Source organism: Nilaparvata lugens, chromosome 5 (genome assembly GCF_014356525.2).
Source record: "Nilaparvata lugens isolate BPH chromosome 5, ASM1435652v1, whole genome shotgun sequence".
Lineage (NCBI taxonomy): Eukaryota > Metazoa > Arthropoda > Insecta > Hemiptera > Delphacidae > Nilaparvata > Nilaparvata lugens.
Window position 1 is genome coordinate 56,073,278 of NC_052508.1, and position 14,414 is coordinate 56,087,691.

A 14,414-nucleotide genomic window follows, 5' to 3' on the forward strand; every position below is an offset into this window, starting at 1 on the left:
GGTGAGAAATAAAATTTAATCGACCCCTATTATAACGTATCTTAATAAGTGACAAACATAACAAACTCGTTGTATTGGGGTATTCTTGAAAAAAAAATTTAACACTTTTATCAGAGATATTGTGGAACTTCTCCATATTAAGATAAAGAAAGGAAAAAAGATGTCGAATAAATATGAAGATAAAAAGATAAAAAGATGTTGTTATAGTGGAATTCGACAACACCTTTTTTCCTTTCTTTATCTTAATATTCTTGAAAACATATTCATCAAGCCGTATGTAGGAGTATGTTCAAGATTATAGACATGAAAATTGAAAATACATTATATAACAAGGGATTCTCTCATTCTTTATATATGACTCATGTAATCAACAAAACTACTGTTTATATATTCATCAAGTCGTATGCTCAAGGATATAGACAAGGAAAGTGGAAATACATAATAAAACAAGGGATTCTCAAACTCTTTATCTTCTTCTGCTAGTGCCTATTCGTTCCAAATATTGGCGATCAGCCTGACTATGGATAACTTATTCACAGCCATCCTGAAAAGTGATCTTCCATAATGACTCTTATAATTAACAAAAACTACTGAGGTAAACTCATACATACCACTTCTCAAATTTATAACTCCAATATTCTAAAACTCGTGAAAGGTTCCTCGGCAAAGAATACACTGATATTGAGGATATCTGAGGCACACAAATATAAAAATACTGACACAATAATGAAAGATACTTCGAATAATGCTTTCAATTCTCATACATTCTTCAGGTTGACATAATGTACGGTATCTATAATAATGTATGGTATCTAATCTTTTCTCATCCACTATTCTATAAAAACACCTATTCATCATTTTAACGATTCTGAGTCTCATTTGATAATCATATTACATCACGTTGATTTTCAATGTGTCCTCATATAAAGTCAATCAAACCTCAAATTATTTTGGACGGACCATTGAAGAATGATAGTATATAACCTAAAAATTCGACTGAGTAATTGTCAATATTGTATAACCGTTCCATAATTGAATAAAAACACAAATATGTTGTCAAATTCTACACAGTTTTATCCGGTACACGACCATGGTTTCGTGACCACACCGGTCACATTTTCAAGTTGACTACTTGAAAATGTGACCGGTATGGTCACAAAACCATGGTCGTGTACCGGATAAAACTGTGTAGAATTTGACAACATATTTGTGTTTTTATTCAAGTATATAACCTATATTGAAATCGAAACATCTTGTTTCGAAGTTTTGTAATGTGACAATAATCACTGTACTTGTACATTGATGAATAAATATGATTGATTGATATTTCAGCCATAAATTGGCTATTGAAAACTCAACTCAATAATGATATTCAGGTATTTATCAAATCCTTTCAAATGCTAATAGCAATCGACTGAATGGAACTTCTGGAATCGTTAAATTCCAATGCTTGCCTTTTCCTATTGAATATTTGTCTGGAAAAAATATTGGCGACATTTTCACAAATAAACTTGAGCCTGAGTCTGTTGTTCATGAGAAAAAAGTTGACCGGGCGAATCGGGAAACGGCATCTAGTTTTCGGGCTGAATTATTATGAAATGCAATTACTGTGCGACCTCTGACGTACGTTCTTGAATCATCATCACGCCAACTGATAGACAACCTGTCGTTAGGCTGATGATGCCTTCTCCTCTGATTGAGAGAAGGAGAATAGAGCGAATAGAATTAAGATAATAACTCTCTTCTCTCTTCAATAATCCCCCCACCTATACCAGCCCCCCATCCACCTGAAAATATTGTAGGAAATATAGAAAAGGATAACACCATTCCTGTGAAATGTCTTGGCTGAGAAGCACCAAGAATTACTTTCTGCTAGGAAGTTTGTCTCTTGGATAAGTTTTGCACACGACTTGCTCTGCTCTAATAACTGGAAATTTCAGTTTCAAAATTCCTCTGCCGAAGGTGAGCCACCCGATTCATTTTCATAGAAACAAATGCACGCAAATAAAAAAGTGTTTCTATTTTCGAACTTGTTACAGCACACGATAGTGGTCTTTTTGACATTCATCACTTAATAGTCTTCTTGTAGCAAGTTTCCAGTTGTTTGTTGGAAGGCCTTCTGTTTGATCAATCAGTGAATCTCTAATCAACCTATCATGGAGAAAATTGATTTGTATAGGCTATTTTCCAAAACATAAGTTCAACTTCTCCGGTTTCATTTATTTCCTTCTATAGAATTGAATATTCAATGTGAGTAGTTTCAGATAGATCATAGAACTAGTTAAAATGTTATCCACCGTTCCCTCACATGAGTATTTGATGAATTTGAGGTGTAGTAGTTCATTTATCATTCATTTGTTTCATGTTTTCTAATGTGAAAGGGTTCCGTTATTGATCTTCCATTCTCATAAGACGTGGCTGTAACACTACCTTCGTAAACAAAGTCATAGTGCATTCTGGTAACGTCAGCACAGGTAGGACCACTACCTCCGTAAACAGGCTTGTTTACGGAGGTAGTGGTAGGACTCCTACACGCTTACGATGTGGATAATTCTATCCGGTTCAAGATTACAAGTTTCAAACAAAAATATCCCGTATGAATTTACTATCAGTTTCATGATTTACGATGTTGTACAAAATTGAGAATCAAGTCATGGTTATGGTTTCTTATTGGCTCCATTGCATGGCCAACTTATTTTATAGCCAAAACAAATATAGTCAATAACAATGGAACAAGTGAGTAAGATTGTATAAACTTTTGTTGTAGTACTTGAGTAGATAAGATTGACGTCTTCAAATGAAAATGTTCTCTACAAAAATGAACAAGATAAGATGCACTTGAGCCACTGGCACACTCCAGTGGAGTGGCACGGCTGTGACACATTCTGATGGCAAGAGAATTTTGAGCGGTGAGGTTGGCAGGTGACGGCTAAGGCTAAGGCTGATCCCTGCAAGCCCTGCAAGCCGCAAGAAGCCGAGTCCGAGAGATTATTCCAATTGTCTAGGTCAAGTTCAAGAGGCAAGGGGGGCTATTCATCTCGTTCGACAACGATTGCCGACAACTTGGCTTGGACAACTCGGCCGCTTATCAGTATCAGCTGCTTTTTTATGAAAGAGAATTGTCCAGCCTGTCAACTAACTCAATCTCGATTAAAAATAATTATAGTAAGTTGAGATGAATAGTTTTGAAGGGATATTAAATTTCAAACCACATCCTCCTTCATTCACCTAAACCTCTATTTTCCCTATGCGTTAATTATTCCCTTATTTTCCCAACATCATCAATAAATTATCTAACAAGAAGATTTTCACTGTCAAGTTTGTATGTAAACATCACATGTAATGTAATGTCACAATTCAGTAAAAATGACAATACCACTTATCACTCGAAGAAAAAAAAAACACAAAACAGTATACTCAAACAATGTACCATATGCAAGTCTTAATACCAGTTGCACAAACCCGGTTGAATTTTAACCGTTATTAATTTCACGAGAACCGATGAGAGAAGGATTTTTTTGAAAAGACTGCTGTGATTGGTTCTCGTGAAATTAATCAAGGTTAAAATTTAACCGGCTTTTGTGTAATTGGCCTTGGAATTTTTACCCTAAATGAATATCAATTATTTGCTGTCTACCACTTCTTTGATGTACCTTCAATTATTTTTATAAAAAGGTTCAACAATTAGAAGAATGTATATTTATGTGCAATTTTATTCGAATTGAATTGAATTTTGACAATGGAGCTCAATTCATTCATTCTTCATTTCTGAAAGTAGTTGACGCTCATTATCGATATCGGGGTTATAATATGGGTTACATAAGGGTTACATGAGTTACAATAGGGTAACATGAACCATACTGATTGAAAGTGCAACCATAGATAAAATAATACTATAGTAAGGTCCACGTTATAATGGCAGTGGAGAAAGATAGGAGAACAACGTTGCCGATCTTCTGTCTTGTCAATGCCTTCTATAGACGGTAGCTGATACAGGTCTATTGATGTAATATTAACTGTTCATTCTCGTTTAAAATAATCAATTATATTTTATTATGCAAGAAATTATATATTCCAATAATACCATAATGAATTTTCATAATTAAGATGGAATATTTTGTTAATTAATTATTAATTCTAAATTTTTAAAAGACAAAGATCTGGCAACAGAGAAAAGCGAGAAAGAGATAGCGCTATCCGATTTGTTGAATTATAGACAAATACTATAGTAAAAGACGAAATATAGTAATGTTAATACTGTACTATTACTGAGATATTTTCAATCTCAGATGGAACCAATGGCTGAGTCATCCTGAAATCGTAGAAATTCATTTATCCCAAATAATACGTCGATATGAATTCACATAGATTAGGAGCTATTAGTGAATAAGAAATAAGGGCATAGACTGATTCTTTCTGACATTCTAGACTGGATTTGCCTCATTCTTTGAACACTTTGAACATACAACAAATCTCCAAATAGCAACGTGAATAATCATTCTAAACAAGGAAGGTGACAGGAAACGATATAGATCATAATGTAGAGCAGGTAACAACTATGACTCTCGATATTATTCAGTGTAATGACATTTTAATATAGTTTTGTGGCTTACACTCGAGAAAACTACATCGACAGGATCTGAACAAGGTTGGATTGAAAACCAGTTCGTATTGCGCTTCACATGGCCATCGGTTATTATCGGAGGTAGGTTATAACGTGTGTAAAAACGGCAAATTATATCTCCTCCATTGACAAGACATAACTATCACCTCCATTTGGACCTTCCGACCGCGTCAGAGTTCCTTCCAATTCTCACTCATTATCTCATCAAAAGGCTCAGATGATTTTCACGATAACAGTTTGTATTTTTCCGCAGTAGTTTTCTTGCCAATTAAGGATTTTCGAAATGTGGATAGGCATATATGAATTAGGCCTAATTATACTATAGATTACATAATTTTTGGACTCAAGACAATGAAAACACATTTTCGAAGATTCAATGCTACTTGAATAAGCTCAGTTGGCTGTTGTTATTTACAATTTTTGTACGAATCTATTCGAATTATTCGTATTTCCTTTTGACGCACAACAAACTTGATCGAACCTTGTTGATTGATTATCAACTCATACCAACGTGAGATAGATTTTCAGATTAATGAATTTTGTTTTCGTATAATAGCTTGTAGACTTGGAGATTATTCTTCCTCCAATAAATTCTATCACAGAATACAAATTATAGAAGTTTTCTCTGATTCTATATATCATTCGCTCAGCATTGCTGTTCCAGTCAAGTCATAAATTCTATTCCAATCGACCGAGTACATCAATATTATCTCTCTTTTTCAAGAAAAAGATAGTTTATTATTATTAAGACTCCAATTATTATTGTATTATTAATTGGTAATATTTTCTTGTGATTTTGTATTTTGGCGAAATAAAGTTTCTTTCTTTTTTTCTCTTTTAATAATAAGTGTTAATAACATTTTCAAGTTCTCTAGAAGCAGAAAATAATGGAATTATCAACAGCCTAAAAAAACTCATATCATAGCGTATTGTAGCCCATCAATTAAAGAAGAGACCCAAACCAAAGAATGTTAATGACAGAAATGACCATTATATTTTTCATTAGCTTCGAAATTGTACCGCTCTCGTCTTCCCGCGTGGGTGTTCACTCAGCCTGAAATTTCTACGTGTAAAATCATCACAGAACTATCTTTCCAATGACAATAATAGAACTAAAATAATATGAATAATTCAACTATTGAATAGTACCATTCCGAAATCAATAACTTTTGATTTTTGATTTTTGATGCTTTTTGATTTCCCCTCAATGATTAAATGGCTTCAAAGGATCATATTTCTTCAGACACAATAGACCCATTAAAAATACAACAGAGCAAATAAACAAAGATCCTACTTTTGCAAACAAGTAACTAATCGATTATTTTTACTACAGTACTAGATTATAGCGAATCGTTGGTCTCGACTGAAGGATTACAGTTGTAAGACATATTAACTACTTCAATTATAAACTTAGGCGAGGGGGACCTTTCCACATGGGGCTCCACATCAACAAAAAACTATACGAATTTACTTTCTACTTTCTAAATACGAGTTCAATTTACAATATTATTTGTGATATCCAACATGCTTTAGGGAATTTTAATAATTTAAAATCCTTAAGGCCCTCATCATACTTCAGACAGAAATAAAACAATAATACCCTCCAAAAAGTCCTATCCTTAATGTTGCACAGCTCTATGATTTTGAGAGCCTACATAGATTTCTACAAGCTTCACAAAATCAGAGTCCTCGAGACACTCCTCAGACAGAAAATGCAAAAATGGTACCTACCCGAAAGCACCATGCTCACTCACCTGAAAAGCTCTTGCCCTAGTCAACATTGTTTGTTTACTGCATCAGCTGTTGGGAGGGAAAAATGGCTAGCACCGAAATTTCCCCGCGGCAACATTGAGCCCAACGATCCATGACGGGGTGGGTGGAGGGGGCAGACGCTGGCCTGCCATTGGCCGAGATCACATGGTTCGACATCAGGCGACGATAAGCAACTGCATAAAGCATTGTGTTTACTGTACGCTGAGTCCTTCCTTACCAATTTTCGCGCTGCGAACTGAAAGAAGCTCAGTGTTCCGAGTGCTGTGACAGCCGGTTGTTTTCAAACAGCTACTCCTGTGAAAATTAGCCCGTTGTCCGATTCGGATCTAGATTGATCAGTGCGCGCGATCCCCACTTGTGATTTTGGATTCTATTGCTATTGAAAGGTAGGCATTGCTATTCAATTAGCAAACAATTATTTCATTAATTATTAGCATTAATTAGAATTAGTGAATTATATCATGAGAATAGCCTCTAGACTGTTTATATTATTTCGAATCGGGGATAGAAACAGCTTCTGGCGAATGTCTGTTGGTTATTCATCCCAAACTTTGTAATTAATTATTGTCAGTGAATGGATTAATGAATTCATGAATAATGTTAATGAAGGATGATTTACTTGTTCAGAATAGTGAATTAGATTATGAGGATTGCCTCTAGACTGTTTATGTTATTTTCAATTAGGTACAGAAACAGTTTCGGGCGAATGCCTGATGTTGGTTATTCATCCCGAACTTTTTAATTTATTAAATATTGTCAGTGAATGGATTAATGAATTCATGAATAAATAATTAATGAATAATGTTGGTGAACGTTGAATTTCTTGTCATATTATCAAGAGTAAATATACATTGACATGTTTTGATTTACTAGTGATATTGACAAGAGTAATAGAAGTTGACATTCTTTGTGAATGATAATGATTGAAGAGTCTTGCCATTTCTTCAACAAAATTGAAACAACGTAGAAATGAAAGTATTTTTTTAGGGGTAATTAGGACCTCGTAGTCCTCTCCACCTTATTCTTAGAATATGATTATAATTATTGTACAGAACAGTACTCACTATGTTTTATTTCTAATATGATTCATATTGCAATTTGTATTCTCCCTGAAGGATATTTTTAAAGTCATTAAATATATAATAGACATCAGTATAGCCATTCAATCAATTCTCCACCTTCTATATTTAAAAAATGTTTATAGTTTAGCTAATGTCATTATTTAACTATATTTTTTTGGATAAGTTAACTCTCCATTGTGTAATGACTATACGAGTGAGAGAAGGATTTCAATAATTCATTAAATAACTGGAAATATAGCTCCCTCCTTTACCATTTGATATCAAAATCGAAGTAGCCTATATTTTTGCTTGAGTCCAACAATTATGACACTTAGGCTATGTCAAGTACTTATTAAACATTGGAATCCAGATTTAATAGGTTCTTTGTTAATTAATATGATCATAAAAACGTAATACCAACTAGGAAAATTGACCAATTAATATTCTGCTCAAATTCATCTATTCATTCAAACATTTTTTGTTAGATTGGTTTACATAATTGAAAATGAAAGTAGTGATAATCATTTAGATTAAAAGATACATTAATAGTGGCAGACAGGTTATTAATTTATTCTCCTTATTAAATAAGAAGATAGTCTATCCAATCAATTCTCCACCTACAATTTTTCAACATTTTACAAACATTTTTTGTAATCTCGATTGAATGTCAACTTATATTACCCTGAATCTTAATAGTATTAGGAGGATTCTATAACACTGAATTAGAAATAATTCATATTATTGCAGTATACTGTACTATCTATCTTATCTAGAGTACCTCGGCTTTAATCTCTCTTTATCACTTTTGCTGAGTACAAGTTCATTGTACGCATTATTGAATAATGGAGAAGTAGTTTACAGTAGGCCTACCTTGATAGAATCTTACAACTCTATTCTAAGATGAAGATATAATAATAATAATAACAAAATCATAAACATCTCCGTGTGACAATTAAATCTCGTTTTTCAAATAGAACACCTATTACTTCAATGATGGAAATTTATATATCATTCAATATGAAAATATACGCAGTGGATTGATCAACTGCAGAGCTATTAGCAGTGTCAATGGAGTTTCGATAGGCACATCCCTCATTAAATCGGAGTTTTTAGTACAGTAGATAACACAGCGATAAGGCTCTCTTCTGTTGATAAATTGCAGAAGTGTTGCTCTATTGAGAATAAGGCAATTTATTCTCTCACTCTTCACCAGTTATCAATAATATCGGTAGTTTCACTGTTCCAACCAACGTGGTCCATAGTTATCCATCTCCAATGAAATTCTTTCAGCGGAGAATTTTAATCGATTTCTTTTGCCTTGAGAGTTTGCATGAGTTATAAAACAAAAGATGTTCAAAATGAAATTCATCAAACAATAATGATGTAAAATATTTCCAAAATTTCAGGACTAAATTTTGCACAGATTCTTAATTCCCCTCATATTGTTTTATTCTTTATTCTTTATTCATCCATAGGCTACAATAAGTACATCATCGAAATGATAGGGAGATGAAAAATAAGGTAACCTTGTGCTATTCCTCTCCCAATCTTAGATAAGGTTACACATAGTCCAAAATAGGTAAAATCTTGTAGTTCTTCACTGCACAAAATTTTCAGTCCTTAAATATTTGTACAAGGTAGATTTTCAAATTGAGATGCTTCAAAATCAAACATAGAAGAAATATTTCACATTATTATTATTTAATGACTGTATTCAAATAGGTACCTTTGAGCAAAACTCCAATAATATGACCTGAAATTGAAATTTACATCGCTATTGCAAAAAATATCATATCATGGACGCATATAGCCTAATTATTGTATTTAAAAAGGTACCTTTGAGCAAAACTCCATTAATATGACCTGAAATTATTTACATCGCTATTGAAAAAATATCATATCAAGGACGGATATAGCCTAATTATTGTATTTAAATAGATACCTTTGAGCAAAACTCTAATAATATGACCTGAAATTATTTACATCGCTGTTGCAAAAAATATCATATCAAGGACAGGTAGGCGCTTAAATCTGTAACTGGATGAAAATGATCATTGATTACACTCTGTTGTCATCAAATCTCACTCTCACAACTCTGCCTAGTGAAATGTGAAAGGTTTCCATCAAGCAAGAAACTGTTTTTTAGTGCTGATGACAAATCATTACAGTTCTTTAGAGAAGAAAGTACATGATTGGAGAATTTACGACCCTGGAAACAGCTTACTAGGTACGCCCAAAACAAATAGAGAGATACGCCAATAAAGTTTTATCTGTCTAAACAAGTTCGTTATAAGATTTCTTTGACCTCTGTAATTCTATTTCAGTTATTATAGATGATAATTTTCAAGTGAAAAAGATTGTTGAATTTTTCTCCAACTACTAACGTCATTATAATGTGATGATAATTATTTTTTGTTTCATTCGCATAAAAATTACATGTGATTTAGAAGGCAAAGTTCACTATTGTTTCCAATTTGAAGAGATGAAGATGACCTTGACTTTATTGAGAGACCTACAATGATATCCCTTATCTGTTTAAACTTGGAACTCTAATAGGATTAAAACACTTTCATTATTCAACTTTCAATGTCATTGGCAAATTTTTTATAATCAGAAATATTGTTTTTATCCATCCATTTTGCCCCATCGGTCACCTACCACTGACCTTATTGGTTCAATGATTTATCAATCAAGGACATTTGAAATGATGACTCTCAATGAAAAATGTGTTGAACTAGTAAATCATATTTATAAAGTTTAGTTATGAAGAGCACTTGACATCTTAAGAGCAGAACTTTCATATACAATAATTTAATCATTATTACTTTTTTACTTACCTATTTATTATAGATTGATTTCTTCATCTCTTATGCTAATGATTAACGTGTGAATTGAATCATAGAGTATTCTATCATCATTTTGACCCATAGACTCTTCAATCTAACTCCACGAATAATTTCTATGATGATAGTCTTGTGAGCCAAGTATGAAACAATTACTTCAATCGTAGTAATAGATAATTTGACATCCAATGAGGTTTTGAAACAAATATCATAGAACAGTGTAGATCTGTGAAAGTATAAACCCGAAATGAACATTACTGTACCAGTAATACCTATCAATCTGTGATCTATCTCGAAATAATATACGATACCCAATATTTCATGGGCACGCTACATTGCAGAATTAGGTATCTTCATCCTGCTATGCGTAGTGAAAGCACTTCTCCAATCTTCCAAATCATATTCCTTTATTTTTCGGCACACTCGATTCGTAACTGTCGGATAAATTGGCTATTTTGGTGACAGTTACATAATTGGGTCAGTGCTGCATAGAATATATTGGAACCAGAGACGTGTTCTGTCATTCTATAGAGCATAGCCTATGGTTAGTCGTATAATATTGAGTATAATAATATGCAAAACTATGTCTAACTCCCCACTAGAGAATCTATGTATAGTAAAGCATGCGATGGGGGTCTGAGACACTTTACATAAGGTGAATTTTTTCTACACCTCACCTATGTATAAGTCTATTCCATACAGACATGCGTACATGGTATATTATTTCTAATGAGCTTCTTTATATAAGAGTGTCACCTCTGAACAAAAGATAGATTCTTCTTTGTCATTTAAATACGAGACAAATCTCTCACATAACAACTCCAGATCTTCATAAACATCCACATTCAGATCGAAAGTCATGTGAAGGGCGGAAATACCTTTGATAACTCAAGCATCCATCCACATAAGAAATAAAATCATTATCAACTCTGCCTGCTTATGATCCTTGATGTGAGGAACTCGAATCTGCAAACGGATCAGGTAAATTCTCTCCCGTTATTTCAAACATTTTCCTTGTTCTTCAGAGCATAATATATACGTTTAAGCAAGATATTTATAAATCTCTAATAGAATATGGAGTGATGATATTGATCTGACAGTATAATAAGTCAACCAGTATATGAGTTTACCAGTTGAGTTCGAAAAATTCACGATAACATAAATATCATACGTTTGCACGCATCTTCTACTATGGTACGTACGTATATGCTAATCAGTTTTCTGTTATGCGTATTATTGGGATGAATGAATGAGCTGTTGTGCCGATAGATAGTCCCTTCTCTACTTGAGGATGCAATTGTCTCAGTCAACCTGTTACAGTCACGGTGAAACAGTTAGGAAGGTCAAGAGTTTCATGAACCCACCGATTTGATTTACAAAGCTAGCTTTCGTTGGAGGAATGAGATTGCTGCAGTTAGTAGTCTGATGAAACAATTAATTTGTTCAGTGTAACATTGACAGATGATATTGAAGAAAACAATTTGATGGAATCCGATATGGTATTCGTTCAATAAATGATGAATAATTTTATAAGATAATCATAAAAACTAATATCATTCAGTAATTGGAATGATTGATTTCAAATTTCAACAGTGATTGGAAATACAGATTGAAGTATCACTGCCAAGAATCCATCACTCCTACAATAAAAATCTTTGAAATGATCCTTTGTACCCACTCGAGTAGCTGATATAATAAACTAGATTTAATAGAATTTCATAACAACTTAACAAAAAGCGGTGCCTGTCATCTCAATTCTATTGTCTACAAACAAGATTATAAAGAACTTGAGTTACATGAAAAAACCGAACTAGTTTCTACGTGAAGTAATTCTACGCCAACAACTACTAGGATACATTTTCAGTCACTGATTATGATCATTCTATTTTTAGTGAAGTTATTCCACTTTCAAAGTGTAAAAGTACATCTTTCAAATAAACAAGATTTCAAATAGGCTGTACGAAAATTTCAAATATAATGAGAAGCAGGTTTTTAGAATTGTCTTATAAGATACAGAAAATTCATATTAATATCGTATACGCACAGCTAAGGAGATTACCCATTAAATCGTTCTTTTTTCTATTACAACTCATTTCAAGGTTATATAGCTTTTTGACTCAAACTTCGGACTTAGAAGGCACCAATAAACCATGGAATGATTTTTGACAATAATTTACTATTATAAATGCTGTCATGATTATAAGACATTGTTGAAATTATATCTTATTATGTATTATAACAATGTATCATATATTCATAATGTATAATATTGTATAATATTGTTGATTTAAGTGAAATTTTCAATTTTTTTGGCGATTGTGAAGGGAGATTTTTGTTTGGATTTGTATTTTGGAATTGATTTATCTGATAAATTCAAAATTGTAGTAGATACATTTTTTTGGACTCAAAATAATGTGTGAATTAAGTTTTACATCATTTTTACATAACCTCTAGACTGTGTATTCCAAATTAAAGTTTAAAGCAGTTTTGGGCGAATGCCTGTTGTTTTTACCTGGATTGTATTTGTATATGAATAGATAAATAATGTTAGAAATTATTATTCTCTTACTTCCAATGAATGGCATGTGATCTTCTTGATCCATGGGTGAGGGGGCAGATATTAATATCAAATATAATGAATAATATGAAAAGTTGATGAGATCAATATACAAACAGCAGTGTGAAAAGGCGAGCGCTTGGGCGGAATTCGTTATGATAGTCGTATACTCCTTAGATTTTATCGCATTGATTTTGAGTAAATTCCTCTATACAGAAATGATTGACCTACGCATCATGAAAAAAATGAAAAGATTGATTATTATGTCAATCTAAGTTTGCATCAGAGGTGCGATTCCAAGTTGGAATGAGAGGAGAATCATCTCAAGGGCGCATCTAATGCACATGCCCGGACTTGTATAACCACATTATTGGAAGACCAGTAAGAGGTTGTTCTTTTCAGACGTTGTAATTTCTATTACTAGAAGAGTAATCGTCAATCCTTGATTATCATTTCAAATACGCCTTTATCAAACTTGTTGTTTTCAGTGCAATTTAAACTGATTGGTTTCGTTTCATTGGGTATTCTGATGTGAATGAATGAGAGCAAGGCAATGGAACACGTGATGAATTCATTTTTTATTGAATGGAACTTGTTTTTTGGGGATTTCCACGTCATTGAAGCTGTTGATATACGGATATTTCCAGTAAAGATTATGAGAGATCTATGAGTGTACATGTGTATCCCCAAGAATGAGAATCTATTAATTACAAATATGACTAAATCATTGAGCTTTTTGATCGAATAGTAAATTATTATCATAAACATTTGAAAATATATTTTCATCATAGGAAAACCCAATGTTATTTTTCTTAGCACAAAACTGAACAGTCAAAGATTCAGTATTAATACAGGCAGTGATTTCTAGGATGGAACTTTACTATTGTCAATAACTGCTTGTTTGTCTTGTACATTTTTATTTTTCGTGACGTCATTATTGTGTCCAATATTTTCGACCTTAAAGTAGAGTTATGAAAGAAGAAGTTTATGTACGAATCCGGCTGGAAGGATGAAGGATGACTTTTTCCCCATCCAATTTGTTCAAACAAGTTGACTCTATAGAGCATACAAATGCTTTTAGCACCGTCATTACTTCTGCGACTGCATTTTCATCAACTTCAATACTTTATCACTATATGCTTATAGTGTAGAGATGTACAACTTGAATCAATACTGTGGTTCAGATATATTTTTGTTGACATTATAATATAATTAGATGTACAGTACTGATGTTTCAAAATCACAAGTGTCTTTTCACTTTACATTTTCTCATACTCTCCCCTGTTGCCTATTTCAATCACTGTTTTTTGAACAAATGCAAATCAACCATCTCATTCTCCACTCGTTCATTTTTGAAGTTGGATTTTACAAAATCTATCTGATAGACTGTATTTGATCATTTCCCATTCATTATAAAAACAGTAGCCTATGTCAATGCTAGGAAACCTCACAAAAGTCACATGCATCATACGTCTCTCCGTCTCTTCACTGGCTTCTTGCTATATTATTTAATCAACTTATATGACTGTATCTACAACTTCATCAAAATGCGTGAA